Source organism: Ornithorhynchus anatinus, chromosome 11, assembly GCF_004115215.2.
Source record: "Ornithorhynchus anatinus isolate Pmale09 chromosome 11, mOrnAna1.pri.v4, whole genome shotgun sequence".
Lineage (NCBI taxonomy): Eukaryota > Metazoa > Chordata > Mammalia > Monotremata > Ornithorhynchidae > Ornithorhynchus > Ornithorhynchus anatinus.
The window spans coordinates 7046754-7064737 of record NC_041738.1 but is presented as its reverse complement, the minus strand read 5'-3'; the positions used below and the strand labels follow the sequence as shown (position 1 = coordinate 7064737).

General features: G+C 44.1%; 1 long non-coding RNA gene across 1 annotated transcript; it reads right to left on the bottom strand.

Annotated features, from left to right (window-relative positions):
* Positions 1 to 793: 793 nt before the first annotated feature.
* On the bottom strand, positions 794 to 17632 carry LOC114815091. Its single transcript, XR_003762871.2, has 3 exons — positions 17411 to 17632; positions 17236 to 17285; positions 794 to 881 (listed from the first exon to the last, which is right to left on the bottom strand). It is a non-coding gene; the product is annotated as an uncharacterized LOC114815091 (long non-coding RNA).
* Positions 17633 to 17984: the final 352 nt, after the last annotated feature.

The following is a 17984-nucleotide window of genomic DNA, read 5'->3' as shown; positions in this document are numbered from 1 at the left end:
TGGGCATGAAGTCTGAAATAGAGTCCTCTGAGCAGGTGACACAGGCAGAGATGATTTCTACCTGATCTGTAGACAGAAAAACACATCCCCATCAGTTCTCAGCTTGCGTTTCGTTTGGTATGTGTGGGCAGAAGGGAAACGTAGTGTACAGGGGGAGCAGAGCTTCTTTCAAAAAATATTAGGGATTTTCTTCCCCATGAGGGTCCTGGCACTTGAGCAAGATTCCTCTTTCTCCAGGGTGAGCGTTAGAAAGATCTTGATCCTACCAATCTGATTAGGGAAATTTAAAATGCAGTATCAGTTTGGATGAGAAGCAGCGTGATTAGTGGTTAGAGCGTGGGCCTGGGAATATGAAGGTCCTGGGTTCTAGTACCATGGGCAAGTCACTTAACTGCTCTGTGCTTCAGTTACTTCATCTGTAAAATGGGGATTAATTCTGTGGGCTCCCACGTGAGACATGGACAGTGTCCAACCTGATTAACTTGTATCTACCCCAGTGCTGAATACAGTGCCTAGTATTTATTCGTTCATTCAGTAGTATTTATTGAGCACTTACTATGTGCAGAGCACTGTATTAAGTGCTTGGAATGTACAGATCGGCAACAGATAAAGACAGTCCCTGCCCATTGACGGGCTTACGGTCTAATCGGGGGAGACAGTCAGACAAAAACAATAGCAATAAATAGAATCAAAGGGATGTACATCTCATTAAAACAATAGCAATAAATAGAATCAAGGTGATGTACATCTCATTAACAAAATTAAAAGGGTAATAATATATATTAATAATTACCATTGACAAAAAAATTGGATCCTGGTCCAGCTGTGTTCGACTCCCAGATTTGGAAGACCAGGCCAAGGCCAACTGCCTCTCTTCTGTCCTAAAGAGCAGGAAAGAAATATGGTAGAAAATGGACAAAAGGAAGATGGGGGGAGGCACCTCTCCGAGGCGCTGACTAGAAAGCGGATGTCAGTCAGCGCAACATTTCTGAATGATCCATCTCAAAGTATCATCTATTCCTTCCCTTGAAACATGCTGTATGTGGTTAGAATGCATGTTTTCACTGTCCATTTTCACTAATGTTGGACCGACCACTCAGCTGAAGATCCACAGTCTGGTCACCGACATACGGCGTGGGAAAGAAGAGTACTACAGTACTGGTATTCCATAACATGTGGTTTTGCAAGGGCATAACCCTACATTTGAGGAGAGCTGGATCCCTTCCATACCAACCTGGAGGCTTAGGGCTATTGAGGACTGAAAACCACAATAAGCCAAATTTATGCCCCTTGAGTTGGTGGTGGGGCAGGGAGGGAGTGGGAAGAGCTTAAAATAATATCTTCCCTTTCATCTGTTGGTTAACACCGGCGTGAATCAGTGTGGGAAGGACAAACAGAAGTAGGGGATCTACCACATGAATTAATGATTGGTCAAATCAATTTAATTTGGATGCTAATACATTTTCCTAATGACAAATCAATGTCAAAAATAATGGAAGAGCTCTTGATTCAGTGTGTTTTTCCTCCAGTCTGACCTGTCTGGGCTGGAGATGTACGATCTGACATCTTCTCTCCCCCAAACAGTGGGAGGAATGTTCCCCGTAGGGCTGCCCAAAGGAGTTTGGGCAGAGAAGCAGCATGGTCTAGTGGCTAGAGAACGAAGCTGGAAGTCAGAAGGACCTAGGTTCTGGTTCTGATTCTGCCACTTGTCTGCTGTGTAACCATGGTCAGTCACTTGACTTCTCTATGCCTCAGTTACCTCACTTATAAAGGAGAGATTAAGCTTGGGAGCCCCAAATGGGACATGGACAGTGTCTGACCTGATTAGCTCGTATCTATCCCAGTAATGTACACTGCTTGACATATAGTAAGTACTTAAATACCGTTTTAAAAAATCCTCTGGGCTCCTTATTAACCAATGGAGTATCCCATCAGAAGTGCACAGAGTACTTAGAATAATCTCAAATCCCTTATCCCTTGTGCCTCTTCTGATCTCATCCCAGCACCCCCTCTCTGGCTCACCTCCACATCCCACTTCCTCGGCTCCTACGCTTGGGCTGCAGAGTGCTGGTGGTAGAAACCCAGGGACCAGTTGGACATCAGCTACGTCAAATTTACTGTGCCCTCTCTATCACTCTATCACTGTTACTGTTCATCCCTCAGTGACTCCCATGCTTGTTGCCCTCATCATTATTACGGAACTTTAACTCTCACCTGACGGCCCCAGTGCCCTCCCTTGTTCATCTTGCCTACCCCCTTGTTGAGAGAATTGAAACATCATGAGTGAGCATCCTAAACTTTCCCCAGCTTGTCTTTACTTCCACATATCATCCTTCTCAGCCACCTCTCTATCTCCCGACTGCTTTCAAAATATACTCCCTCTGACTCCAGCCCCATCTCTTATCACTTCCTAAAAACAACTGCCCCTACTCGCCTTCCTTCTCCGGCTGTCATCTTCAATTGCTCTCTCTCTCTCTCTGATGGGTCCGTCCTCTCTGCCTTAAAATGTGTTCACGTCTCCCCTATCCGAAAAACAACAAACCTTTCTGTGGATGTTTTCTTAAGACTGGTTTTGCCTTAATGATCAGTTAATGGTATTTAAGTGCTTACTGTGTGCAGAGGACTGTACTAAGCGCTCTACTAAGAGTCACTTTCCTCTTACCTCACCAACAATCACCTACAGTGAGCATTCGGGGGGGTGTGGAGTGCTGTGCTAAGAGCTGTTGGAAGTTACAAAGGAAGAAATGTGTTCTAGTGGATAGAGCATGAACCTGGGAGTCAGAAGGATCTGGGTTCTAATTCCAACTCTACCACTTGTCTGTGCGGCTTCGGGCAAGTCTCTTAGCTCTTCTGTGCCTCAGTGACCTCATCTTAAAAATGGGGATTAAGGCCGTGAGTCCCATGTGGGGCACGGTCTGGCTCCAATCTGATAGGTTTGTATCTACCCCAGCTTAAGTTGTTTATTTGGATCTTCAGTCATCTCTTTTTTGTTTTTTGTTTGAGTTGATCGTCCGGTATAGATTGACCACAGGAAGGTTATAAGCTCTCCCTAGCTGAGACCCTGAAACCCCTCTCTGTCTTAACTTTTTTGGTTTCCATAGTTGCTGGTTGAGGCTCTCTCCAGGTTCTTGGAGCTGCTTTCCACTAAGGTCCAAACAGATGCCTGACCTACCAGTTTTGTATTATCTGTGCCTTTGTATTATCCGTGCCTATCTGCTCCTCAGGTTTGGGTTATGAAGAGTCACCTAGGCTTGGTAAAGCGAAAAGACACAAAGGAAATGGTGGAGGTGAGATCATCGAAATGGTGCGTCAGCTGAACTCAGCGAGAAATGGAATACTGCCTGAGAGCCAAGAGGGGTGACCTCTCGGGGGGGAGGGGAGCGCGGGTCAGGCGCTTGCCTCATGCTCGCTGAGGCTAGCTCTCCGGAGGCCAAAATGGAGGGCCGCCCCCTGCACCCCGTGGACCCCAACTGTCCACCATAATGGATGGGTTTAATAATCCTACTCGCTCTGCTAAGAGACGGGTTCAAATGCAACCCAACCTTTTCCTTCAGCGCTCCAAACTTCATCAAATATTTACTGAAGGGTCTCTCCCGTGTCCCCCTCAACGTTTAGTGATGTAAGGGAAAAATCTCTTCCCCGGAGAGATTGGGTCCACACCCTGGCCCCTTCAGCAGCAGCTGTACAGACAGAAGATCCTCAACGCCTGAGGTATCAAGTAGCAACAAACAGCGCTTGCCGGTTTTCTAAATTTCCCCCTTTCCAGCTTTACAACACATCCGATTCACCTTTATGATGCTAGCTTCCTTTATGGCCCCAGCTATGTTTAAAGTCTACAGTTCAGTGCTTCATCCATGCCTTGGAGGATGGAAGGGAGCCTGAGAGAAATGGAGAATAGGGAGGGAAAATTTACAGAAGACAGCGTTCGGAGTGGAAGATGCTGAAGGGTGGAATTAAGGGGGATGGAGTGTTACTTAGCTGATAATCTGATGGATTCAACAGGAAGGGTTGGCTCGCCCATTTTACTTACAGTGAAGTGCAAGCTGGTTACCCTAGAATCGATAATTTCTGATTCAACAGAAATGCATTAATATAAATGTGCAACTTGTCTAAGATGGAGTACAAAGTGGGGTTTAGCTTGGATTAAAAAATAGGGTATATGGATCACGATTCTACCTGGCAATGCGTTGCATTCATTAAGTGCTCAGTACTTATTACTACTATTGTTGATGTGAGAAGATTGGTTCCATCTCACTTCCTTTCAACTTGACATACATATTTTTCATGAATAGGTTGCGCCTATTGTCCGAGGACTGTCGTTATGGGCTGACTCCAGGATTGAGTTGGCTATAAGCGAGACCCTACTGCATCTGTGATGAAATTCCTTTTTATTGAAAGGCAGGTTAGATGCAGTATTATTATTATTGTCATCATTAGTATTTTTGTATTAGTGCTGACTGCGTGAATCACAATATTAAGCAATGGGGTTGGATACGCTCCCTGTCCAATTTATGGCTCACAGTTGAAGTAGGAGGAGAGATGGTCTTGAGATGGGCATGAAGCTGATCTCTTTAGGTCGATGGTGAGTGGACTTAACCTGTAACAGCATGTTCTCGTCTGTTAGTGGTTTGTATCTGGGAACCAGCATGGCCTAGAGGACAAAATGTGGGCCTGGAAATCAGAGAACCTTGATTTAAATACCAGCTTTGGCTTGTTGGGGGCAGGGAATGTGTCTACCAGCTCTGTTGTATTATACTCTTCCAAGTGCTTAGTATAGTCCTCTGCACCAAGTAAGCGCTCAATAAATTCCACTGAAAGCGTGATTACCTGCAGTATGATCTTGGATAAATCATTTCACTTCTCTGTTTCCTCACCTGTAAAATGGGAATTTAATACATTTTCTTCCCCCTCCCCGTCAGACCGTGAGTTCCACGTGAGTCAGGGACTGTGTCCAACCTGATTATAATTTATCTACCCCAGTGCTTAGTGTGGTGCTTGGCAGGTGGAAAGTGCTTAACGGATACCAATTTTATCAAAAAAAACCAATATCTCATTTTTCACGAGGGGAGCCTCTCTCCAGCCTCTGGATGGGAGCAAAGAGCAGATTGGTTTGGAGTGGACTAATCCAAGGAGAAATGTGGTCCAGAAAGGAGTTCTCCACTTACCTTCCTACCCTAGATTTGTCTGTCTGATTCTGCACCTGGGCCTGTTTGGGAATAGTGTCTCCATCCCCTGACGTGGATTGTAGCAGCTACGTATCTCTCTCTCTTTCTGGTGTCTTGTTTTCTCTGTTGGTCTCTCTCTCTCGGTGTCTCTCGCTCTCTCCGTTGGTCTTTCTCTGTCAGTATCTCTTCTAGCAGCGTGGCTCAGTGGAAAGAGCACGGGCTTTGGAGTCAGGGCTCATGAGTTCGAATCCCAGCTCTGCCACTTGTCGGCTGTGTGACTGTGGGCGAGTCACTTAACTTCTCCGTGCCTCAGTTCCCTCATCTGTAAAATGGGGATTAAGACTGTGAGCCCCACGTGGGACAACCTGATTCCCCTATGTCTACCCCAGTGCTTAAAACAGTGCTCGGCACATAGTAAGCGCTTAACAAATACCAACATTATTATTCTACTACTGTTAAAACATACCAGGAAGGCAGGCTTGAAAAAAATCCCCAAACGATCCCACAGACAGCCCGAGAATGGCGGAGATGGGAAAGCTTCTGAGAAATGAAAGATCTCTTTAGCCCCTTTGGATTGCCTGATAACATCTGCCCCCGGGAAAGGCTAGACCTCAGTCCCAACAGAAAAACCTTATTTTCCTCTACCTGATCTGCTTGGCTGCCAGATTGAAGATAATTTCGTCCTTCCATACTGAATCAGTGAGGCTAGAGAAACCCTGGGTTTCAAGAGGCCCATGGGTCGTTATCTCAGCACTGGGTAGTGGAAAGAGCCACAAGTCTGACTAATAATAATAGTAATAATGATGATGGTATTTGTTAAGCGCTTATCATGTGACAGGCCCTGTACTAAATTCTGGGGTGGATACAAGCCAATTGGGTTGGACACAGTCCCTGTCCCACATGGGGCTCACAGTTTCAATCCCCATTTTACAAATGAGGGAACTGAGGCCCAGTGAAGTGACTTGCACAAGATCACACAGTAGACACGTGGCAGAGCCAGGATTAGACCTTCCCCTTGACTCTGTTTATTGCCATTGTTCTCATCTGTCCGTCTCCCCCGATTAGACCGTAAGCCCGTCAAACGGCAGGGACTGTCTCTATCTGTTGCCGACTTGTTCATCCCAAGCGCTTAGTACAGTGCTCTGCACATAGTAAGCGCTCAATAAATACTATTGAATGAATGAATGAATGAACTCATGACCTTCTCTGACTCCCAGGCCTATGCTCTATCCACTACGCCATGCTGCTTCCCTAGACGGTAGGCAGGAGAGCAGCGTCCAACACCCAGCTATACCACTATCTATTTGGCTTCGGGCCCCTCATGTTACCTCTCTGTGCCTCAGTGTCTTCATCTGAAAAATGGGGATTAGTATCTGCCTCTTCATAAGTGAGAGGAAAATAAGAAAATCAATTAGAAACTGCTTCAGATTAAATAAAAAGGACTCTAAATCGCAAGGTATTATTACTACTAATAATATCCCAATCAGTATTGTTATCTAGTCCACCCCCTTGCTTCAGATCCAACTGCACCTTAAACACAGGGTGGGGTGAGGAGATGTCTTCTGTTTTTAAAGACTTCCAAGGAGGACACCTCCATTAGATTGCAAGCTCTTGGAGGGCAGGGATCGTGTCTTACCAGCTCTATTGTACCGTACTTTCCCGAAGTCTGTAAGTGCCCTGCAAACATTAAGCGCTCAATAAATACCTGGGATTGATCGCTTGATTTGGAAGTGGATTTGCTCCTGCTCAACTGTTCTCCCTCTCCTACCTCATCTCACTACTCTCCTACTACAACCCAGCCTGCACACTTCGCTCCCCTAATGCTAATCTTCTCACTGTACCTGGATCTGGTACAGCCGAACTCTCACCCACATCCGGTCTCTGGCGTGGAACTCCCCTCCCTCCTCAAATCCAACAGACAATTACTCTTCCCCTTCACTTCAAAGCGCTATCGAAGGCCCGTCTCCTCTCCTCTTCTCCCAATCCTTTTTGCACCACCCTGACTTGTTCCTTTCATACATTCCCACTCCCAGTCCCACAGCATTTATGTGCATATCTGTAACTTATTTTTATTAATATGTCTCCCACGCTAGACTGTAAGCTCCTTGTGGGCAGGGAAGGTGTCTGTTATATTGTACTCTCCCAAGTGCTTAGTACATTGCTCTGCAAGAGGTAAGCCCTCCATAAATATGACCTCCTGACTCTCAAAAACATCTTCCTTAAGCCCATCCTGCTGAATCTTGACTCTGATTCTCCCTCAGCTTCCACTTCCGGGGGGATGCGTCTGGCTCCCGCGGGGGACCTGTCTCAGAGGAGGCCGGTGGTTTACTCCATTTCGGTTTTCCTGGTGCCCGAGAAGCCCATTAAACAAAGAATTCCAGAGCACCAGTTTGAAACAGAATCTCTCCACGACACTTTCCCCATCCACTCTCTGGTCCGGAACCTCCTGCAGCCTCCACGCCCTACCATTAATGAGAATCAGAAGGAGGAGAGCGAGAACATGAAAGGGTAATTCATTTCTTATTTATAGGGTCTCAACCGGAGCACGAGAGGCAATGAGTGTGGTCCGCACCCGAAAGCCCAAAGCCGAGCTTGCGGAGAGAGCTGGGCTCTAACCCGGGCTAGGCCTGTGACCTTGGGAAACTCACTTAACCCCCTTGTTCCTTAATCTCCCCAGCTGTACAATTAGGGAAAAGGAGGATTTCAATGAAAAACAGATGCTACCTCAGAGGTGAAGTCTCTTGGGCAAACGAATTAAATAATGAACAAATGGCTTGGATTTTCCTGGTGACCCTGTCTTCCGTATTTACACCCGGGCTGCAATTAAGAGGGTTCTCATTGTCTAGGGGAGTTTTCCACCTTACGCATAATGAAAAAGTCCTGGAACCTCAGAAGCTGTTCGGAGGGCATGGTTTTATGGAACCCGGCAGGATGGTTCTCACAAATTCCTCCCCCCCGACGCGAGACTTTAACTTCCTGGCCGACTTCCAGTTTACAGCGGTAGCTAGGTGGGATCATCCGTGCGGAGGCCAAGCCGAACTGGGCAAATCTGGGTCATAATTCAGCCTCGTCTTGGGACAGAGAGGGTCCAGTTCTCTCTTCCGGCGAGGCAGAGGCGGAACTTAATGTCGGATGAAATTTTCAGCTCTGACCCCAACAGCCCAGTGTGTGCTTTGAGTTTGATCTCTGTGTTCCACCCCTTAAAATAGGATGGAGAAAAGCAGCTTAGCCTAGTGGAAAGACAGGCCAGTTCACCTCCCAAAAAGAGAAAAGTGGCAGTGATATTGGTGTCCTCTGAAAAGCTCCCAGAGAGTTCACAAATATTCGCTCTTCATCCTCACAAAGTTCCTAAGGGGCAGGGAACATGTCTACCAACTCAGTTATTACCATCTTCTCTCAATCGCTTAATAGAGTGCTCTGCATACACCACTCCATAAGTGCGATTGATTGATTGAAATGTTTATCACCCCCTGGGGCAGATGGTGGAACGAAAGACCCCCAGAGGTTGAATGACTGACCTAAGGTCATTTAGGCAACAACCCAGATCGCTTCACTTGTGGACTGGAGTTTTGACACCAGCTCCCTTTCATCTGTCCGTGTGTTTGGTTCTCAAAAACATACAATAATTTGCATTCTTGTAGTGCAGAGGGACCACGTGTCTGATTTTTTGATACTTTCCCAAGAATCTAATACCGAGCATTGCAACCGATGGTTGTTCAAAAAATGCCAGAACTACTTCTAAAATTGCTACTATAAAATGAACTTTCTTCAGAGGGGGCTTCAACCTGAATGTACTTTATTATGGTTTAGAAAAGTACATTAGCTGGTGACCTGAGATATGAATCTGAGTTCCAGCAGCTTCAGGAGAGCAGGAGTGCTTTCTTCAAGATCAGCAAAGCTTTCGTATCTTGGTTTGGAGATTATGTCAGGTAAATCTAAGACTGCTCTCCCCTGCCCTCCTCAAGGCTGACTGTCCATTGAACAAAGATACTCAGAGACAATTCTAGGGGAGCCTCCTTAGTCTAGAAGCCTGCAGCTGTCCCCCCCGAGCTAAAATGGCACCCGAGTAGCAAAATCCAAACTACTCTGTAGCTACCCCATCCATAGTTTATTCCAGCGTCTCCCTCCTTCACCAGAGTCTGAGTTCCTCTAGGGCAGGATCGCATCTTCTAATTCTACTAATGCTCTACCAAGTGTTTAGTACAGTGCTCTGCAGCCAGGAGGTGGTCAATAAATGCCATTTGTAGATTGACTAGCTCAATGGGTGACGTACATCTGAACTGAGAAAAGACCCTTGATTATTCTTAAAACGTGATCAGCTCTCAGGCTTCAGGGGTTAGAAATCAGCCAGGTCTTGTGAGGACTAGTTGGGAAAATTCTCTAGATTGTATGGTCCTTATGCACGGGGAACATGTCTACCAGCTCTGTCATATTGTACTCTCCCAAGTGCTTAGTACAGTACTCTGAACACCGTCACCACTAAAATAACATGGATTGGCTGACAATTTTAAGTACCATGAGCCCTCCTATCTGCAAGTCCTTGATTCAGTCTTGCAAAGTACTTGATTTGGGGTAGGCACTTTGAGTGTGTGAAGGACAAAGTGTTGGGGAGCTTTCCTTTGATAAAACCAACTCCCCTGCTTTATTTACAAAAGTGGAAGTCTGCAACGGAATGAGATTAGTCACTGGTAGAGTTCTGCAAAATTTACACACTGCACTTTGAAACGATATTCAAGGTGCCTTGTACTTGATTTCCTACTGCCAAATTCAAGGGTCATCTCATCATGCGACATCCATAGAGGCTTAGTAATGTTTGTTTCAACTAACAGTGTTTTCTGTGTGAATTTGAGGACATTCTTTGCTTTGGTCACTCGGTCCCTGGATACCGTTCTTCACAATGAAATGTGACATTTCAGAAATGGAAGTCCCTTCTGGTCAACTGGTGGCTTGAGGACTAAGAAGGGATGAGTTGTTCTGCCTGTAGTCTCTAGGGTTAAGGCAGAGAGCAAAAGGGAATGTAACGCCTAATTCCATTAGAACAAATTTCTCAACCACATAAGTGATTTTGACACCCTGTGAATTTCTTTTGTACCAAAATTTCATCTGTATTTGTCATGTTTACATTTGCTCTCAGTACCCTACTGAGCATTGTTATAAGGTCTAATTTTATAAGCCACTTCAGGGCATGTCTACACAAGCCTCGACCCCCACATTATTAGCCAATAAACTGAAATCATCTCATCGTATCTACACCAGCAGCCAATTGAACAAGCTTCATTGTCTAGGCTTTGGCTGCAATGACAACGAAGTGTCTGGTCGAAGTGAGCCTTTAATTTGCTTTTAAAAATGTCACACGGACGTAGACAGTTCCCTTTCTGAAGTCCCCTTTTGGGATAAAGAGGTTACTCTGGTGGTGAATCCTGTGGGTAAGTCTACAGGTGGAGGGGAGACTCAAGTGATTTATGTAAATTACGATATTTACAACGCACGTTCCGTAGAATGTCCCATAAGAAAACTAACTCAATCTTTAAATTCCTTTTAACATATGAGGTGACTGAGGCACAGTGAAGTGAGTTGCCTAAGATCACACAGCAGACAAGTGGCGGACCTGGGATCAAAACCTACATCCTTCTGATTCCCAAGCCCTCGCTCTATCCGCGAGGCCATGCTGCTTCTCTTCACGAGCGCTTAACAAATTCCCCAGTTATTATTGTTAGATTCAATGTCACAGCCCCAAGACTTTTCAGAAAGCATAAATGCCGGAAGACAGCCCGACCAATACAGACCGACGCTTTCCGAAGCGTCGTTTGGCATCAGGGATCATCTTCATCAAAATCCAGGAGATGGAACTGAATTGCTGCACAAGCAGATCTTCCCTAGGATGAATGCAGGCTAGACAAAATGGAGAAGCAAGAAAAACAGGCTTTTGCCATAGAACAGTTTAGTCAAAGTCAAATATAGATTTAACAACTAATTAGGGGAAAAAAGCTGTGAAGTGCGTTATAAAATCAAGTGTTTGCACAGAAACATTTTTGCTCGAAAGCAAAGTGGTAGCTCATTTGCATGTTTTGTATTGTTAGCACACAAAGGGACTCAACTGCTAAAATTAAGATAGCAAGTTGTTTGAAAACCTCAGTTTAAAATAGAATAAATCTTGCTGGGAGACAGATGTTTAAGGGCTCTCGATTTAGGAGGGGCAAGTCTGAAGTAGAAGACTGATGGGGATTTAGCTTACAAGTCTGTCCTGCATTGAGGTTTCTTTAAGAATTTCTCTCAATGACCGACAGGCCAAGCCCAAAACAGGAGGAGAGGTGAGAATGCTTCGGGGTGAAATCTGGTCTGATAAACAAAATGTGCTTCTGAGGAAAATTTTCTGATGAGGAAACAGCCTCCAGTGAGGTCACACAGTGGCCTCTGAGAACTATGATTGCTGTCGCAGCAGTGACCATGCCCTTTGGGTGTACAGAAACAGCCCAAAGGGAAGACCAACTGGGCACCTCCTTGGTGCAAGACCTCAAATTCATCTTCACTGTCCTCCTGAAATTCCACCTCCTCCTGGAGGCTTTCCCTGATTATTTGTTCTTCACCTCAAGTCACATCCTCCCAGTGATCACCTCAGGATTCATGCACCACCTTAGCAATCAATCAACTGGGGTGTATATCTACCAACCGTGTTGTACTGTACTCTCTCCAGCACTTAGCACAGTGCTCTGCATACAATAAGTGCTCAGTAAAGACCACTGATCGATTTATTCAGCCCTCGTTTACACTAACACCCATCTGCAGCACATTTGTATATATCAATTTACATACTCTCCTATTTAAATACTTAACTCGGCACCTCTCCCTCCTTTCATCATTCTCTTTATCCTCCCATCTGTAAATTGCTCTCCCTCCCCATTAGAAAAGAGATTGTGTGTCTGTCTTACCTCTATTGTAAACTCTTAGTTCAGTACTCAGCAGGCAGTTGGCATTCTGTAAATACTATTAATTGATGGAGTCTTGAAATGTTCTGCCTCCTTCCTCCTCTTTTCCATCATCCATTTCCTCCCTCCCTCCCTCCTCAAACAAACTCTGATCTCTCTCCTCTTTGCATTGTTCTAGCATAATTTACACAGAACACATTATTTCCCGTTTCCTTTTCTTCCCCTTCAACAAGGTCTTCCTCCTGCCCTAGCACCTCCGATGAATTCACATTTCTGCCCCCGAGTAACTATTTGCCCTTTCGGCAGTTTTTCGTTGTTGTTGCTCTTCTGAGCATCCACGACACACCCCACACAGCAATTTATGGAAAAGATAAAACGTCCAGCACCCACAAAAGCAAGGGTATTTGTTGAAGCCCTTGTGTGTTAAGCACTCCGCTAAGCACTGGAGTAGATACGAGATAGATTGAAAAAGAAAACCCGTAAACCATATAACTCTCTCTGGGTCAAGTTGGAGATGCCAACAGCCATCTGCCTTTCCAGGAGGCCTGCCGTTTCTTTCACGTGGGGAAGAATAGTTTGAACAGTGCCAGGGCTTAGAGCAGCGTTTGGCAGGTAGTAAGCACTTGACAAATATCATAATTTTTACTATAACAAACGTGTCTGACGTGGAGCTGAAAGACAACAGTTTGGGCTCAGACACTGCGACATTTTTGATGTCTTCCTAATTTATAACATTGAAACAGTTAAGCCAGATGGGCTTTCGTATATTCCCATCCACAAACACGGGGCTTAAGCTGTGTACAGTGTCCACTCCTGGCGTCTGCAAGTTTCCTATGAAACCACGTTGCCCATTTATTCTCAGGCTGCTCACGAACAACCTTTAACCCTCTCTAGTCCATTGGAGCTCAGGAAGATCTTAGATCAATAAGTATGAGCTAATTGACCTCGAATAGGTGAAGATTTTTCATAATTTTACTAACATATTTGTATGTCTGCCTCCCCCACTAGACTTGAGTTCCTTGTGGGAAGGGAACAGGAAACTTGTCTGTTTTACTTTCTGGAGTGCTTAGCACTCATGCATTGAACCCATTGGGCATTCAGTAATGATAATTCTGGTATTTAAGCGCTTACTATGTGCCGAGCACTGTTCTAAGCGCTGGGTACCTACCATTCCTACTGCTTTGCGTTACTGAACGCAGAACCTGGGTTACAAATAGATGCCTTCTAGTAACATTTATCTGTTGATCAGGGCTGCCCAATTTTAATCTTGAGTGAGCGATACCGTGGATGGGCCGAGGAGGGTGGAAAGGTCCTCTAGAGGCGAGTTCCCTCCAGTTTGAGAAATCTAGGAACACATCTTTTAACGTCTTGCTTTTCTGAGTCCCTTCCATCAACTTATTGATTTGTTTCTAAAGTGCCACGCCAGAATTTTTTTCTTTATTTTTTTTTTAAGAATAAAAATCTCCCTGGCTTTACTCTGCTTCCTCGTTCGGTCTGGACCAAGGCTTGAGAGGTCTGAGACCAGTACGAGATTTAAGTCACCCAGTCAGGGGTGGTTCTGGTCCGAGTCCAGTGATTTCTCTCGCCTCTAAACTTGATCTGCTTGTAGCAAGACCTGCCCTAAGATAGCCCCTTTGTGTTGAGGGTGGATGGCTTTTTCAGTGGTTCCATTACAAATCTTTCATGCTTGAAACTGACATGTTTACAGTAGCTCCACAGGTCTTAAGTGTTAGGGGTGTTTTGAAATTCATTCCACCGCCTTCCAGTGCTATTTTAAGTGGAACTACACCTAAAATATTTATCTTAAGAACCGTTTTCAAGGAAACCCTTCAAACTACTTTATTCCTCTCTGGGGACATATGGGGACATCTGGATTTTTGTTTATTATTTTTTTATTTCTGTTAAATATTAGACTTTGTTCTTGGCTCTTTCTTCTTTTGGCGGTTTTCTACACTAGGACCTTTTCTCTTGTGCTTCATATTTCTTTCTTCTTGGATATTTATTTTGGGTTACGTCTTTTCACGGTGTTTTTATTAGATAATTCAATTTTTTTCTCATTAACCAGTCCCTCGTGATTAATTCCTTACCAAATTCAGCCTCGTTTGGAAAACTCTCACTACATTTTTCATGAAAAGGAAAAGCAGCAAGTGCCTTACCTCAGAAGGAAATTGAAAACATATCCTTTGAAACAAACAAAACAGACCCCCAAAATATAGGGCATATCTCTACTGCAACACTGAGTAATTGATGCTTAATGCACCTGGAGTGACAGGGTTGTCTAGTGCGATGAGCTTGGGGCTGGGAATCAGGAGACTTGAGTTGGAGTCTCAACTCTTATCCTTGGACTGTTGGATGACCAAGGGTAAGTTTTTGGTTTTTTTAATGTTCTGTGGCTCAGTCTTCTCTTCTGTAAAATGGGGATAGTAATACCTACTTCTTTCATCACATGGATGTTCTTGAGATAAAAGGAAACAATTGAAGGAAAAATGCTTTAGAAAAATAGCCAAATGAAAAAACAATATATTTTTAGCATTAATGTTATTATGAAAACTATTGGAAGATTAACCCACTTCAGCATTTTTCTGCCCAGATACGGTCTCTGATGCAAAGCCAGTAAGAAAGTTAGGTGTGCGGTGATGTGAAGTGTAAACGTTCAGTGATTGATTCATTCGTTCAATAGTATTTATTGAGCGCTTACTAGGTGCAGAGCACTGAACTAAGCGCTTGGAATTCCTTGTGCTTCTAGCCTGTAAGCTTGTTGTGGACAGGAAATGTCTGCTAACTGTTGTACTCTACAAATTGCTTAGTGCCATGCTGTGCACCTAGTAAGTGCTCAATAAATACCATTTTCTGGTGGGCTGGAGATAAAAGTAAAGGAATATGGAATGAGCAGAAATTAATGAATCTGAAACATTGAAAAACTCATCTTCTCTTCCCAATGTTAAGGAAGCATTCTCTCTATTTTTTATACACATATATTTATAACCCCTCAACGCTTCTGTATATGTATATATTCAATTGCAAATTTAACTATTCTGTTTCTTCTTGCTGATAGTCACTCTCCTTTTGTAAATGTCTCCCAGTGTGACATTCCATAAGCCCAGGGCTTTTAGTCTTTCTGGACAAATATTTTTGAGAAATCCTCTAGGGCAGAAGGAAACTGGTAATGGGCATCTCCTGGCATTGGTATAGAAAAGACAATTCTGCCATTATATAAAGCCTAGAATACTGCATGCAATTCTACTCATTAAATCTAAGAAAAGACGTACTAGAAATGGAGGCGACTAAGCTCCTCGTTGACGGGGATCGTGACTACCCACTGTTTTAGTCTCCCAAGGGCATATTACAGTGCTCTGCACAGAGTAAATGCTTAATAAATGCCGTTGACTGATTGAATAAAGATGGTCTGGGGATGGAGCAGTTCCCACAAATGGATACATGGAAAGCATAAGACCTCTTTGGTCTAGAAAGTGAAAACTATAAAGGGAGAGTGCTCAATTTGGAATTCCTCCTGTTCACATAAGGAACAGAGCCTGCATTTCTGCAGAAGCAGGTGGGGGGAAAGGGGGTACTTGGGTGAGTGACTGCTCTAGTTCTATTTAGTGGGGTATTCAGTGCTATAAATATATTGATTTATGGGCATCTTTCCCACCTCTATGCTGAATGGTTCAAGTAATAATAATGATTGTGGCATTTGTTAAGCACTTACTTTGTGCCAGGCACTGTACTAAGTGCTGGGATGGCAACAAGCAAATCGGGTTGGTTGCAGTCCTTGTCCCATGTGGTACTCTCAGTCTCAGTCCCCATTTTACAGATGAGGGAACTGAGGCACAGTGAAGTCACATAGCAGACATGTGTTGGAGCAGGAATTAGAACCCCTGACTAAATGTTAATTCAGAGGCAGGGAGCAGAGAAAGGTGACTACCAAGATCTCTTCAATTCCAGGATTATAGAGAAAAAGGACATTGATAGGAGATGTTTTGCCTATTCTTTCTATAATGAACTTCTTGAGTAGGGCAGATTGGGGAAATAATGGTACAATAATAATTTTATGAGAAGCAGCATGGTCTAGTTGAAAGAGCATGGGCCTGGGAATCAGAGGACATGGATTCTAATCCTAACACCACCACCTGTCTTCTGAGTGAACTTGGGCAAGTCACTTAACTTCTCTGTGCCTCAGTTACCTCATTTGTAAAATGGGGAGTAAAATTGTGAGCCCCATGTAAGACAGGACTGTGTCCAGTCTAAGCTTGTATCAACCCCAGAGCTTAGTACAGTTCCTGGCATGTGGTAAGCTCTTAACAAATACCATTTTTATAATAATAAGGATGATTAAATATGATATTTGTTAAGCACTTGGTGTCCTACACTATTCTGAGCACTCTGGTAGATACAAGTTAATCAGGTTGGAAATCGTCTCTGTCCCTGTCCCAGCCAAAGTAGGAGTGTAAATAATCCTCATTATACAGGTGAGGTAACTGAGACCCAGAGAAGTTGACTGGCCTCAGTGACTGGCCCAAGGTCTCACAGTAGGCAAATGGCAGATCCGAATTCGAACCCAGATTACCTGACTCTCGGGCCTGTGCCCTTTCCACTAGGTCATGGTGCTTCTTATTATAACATGATGATTTTTCATTGCATTTACTGGGCACTTACTGTGAGATTCCAATGCCCCAGGTGCTTGCTCTCTTCCAACTCTCAAGCCAGACCCAAAGAGGGAAATATTCAGGATCGGAAAGTCTGATTCCGAGGGTCGCCAAAACAGGAATGAGAATATGAGGGGTGACAACAGCAGAAATCATCTCTAATGAAATAGCATCTTTTCACGTAGCACGTCACCCTTCATAGAGAGGATTCTTCGTGTCATAGTGAGGAAAGTAGTCCCAGAAAAATAAGAAAGGACTGTCTCGATCTGGTTTTATAAGACACGCTCAAGATTAGAAGGGCCTAGTTGAGGAACGAGAAATTCTCAAAATGGCCGATGCCTTGTCGAATCTTAAAAAACCCACAAAATAATCCTTCCTTTCTAGATCTCAGCCCTCCTGACTAGGAACACAGCTTCGGTCTGCTATAACACAGAGCTCTGTGTACAAGCTTCAGAGATACCCCTCGTATCTGAAAACCAAACAAAGATGTTAACTCACCTTTCCCGATCACGACCCGTGTCGTACAAGGCAGACCGCTCCCGTCCAGACTTGGAAGAAAAACAATCAACGTCAAGACCAAAGCAATAAATATCCTATTTCATTTCTCTTCATGGTCTTTAAATGCCCTTTAGTGTTCAACTACCAGACTAAAGGGTTCTGAAACTCCTCTTACCTACTTTGGGGATCCATTTTCTCTTTTCCTCACTTTTTGTTTTTACCAAATAGAGAACTTGTGTTCAACTGCAAATAGAGGTATTTTAGCATCTCCCTTAAAACACTTAACACCCTCTGAATTTGGTGTAACTATGTCCACGGCATACTTAAAGCGAGCTCAGACAAAACTACATTTTCTTCAGAAAGAACATATCTTTCATCGGGTCTGTGTCTGTGATAATGATGCAGGTGAATTTTATCATTCCTTTCACCCTACTCGTAATGAACAAATTCACTGCGTATTACTCTGGACTTGATCTCTGGCAAAACACTACTGGAACAAACAATTTGATTTGTCAACACCTTTACAAGGACTCCTCAATCAATGCCACAAATCCAAATTTAAACAGCAAAGTACATTTGACTGCAAGACCCCAGACTGATTAGAACTCCGAGTTCAGAGAATTGCACCAGACAGGACAGCAATCAGATTATTAACTCCACTTGAAAATACTCTCTGCTGTCTGGGATTAGCATGCATATTTTGATATAGATCGATAAGCAATCTCCTTTCTATAAGAAATGCCTGCAAC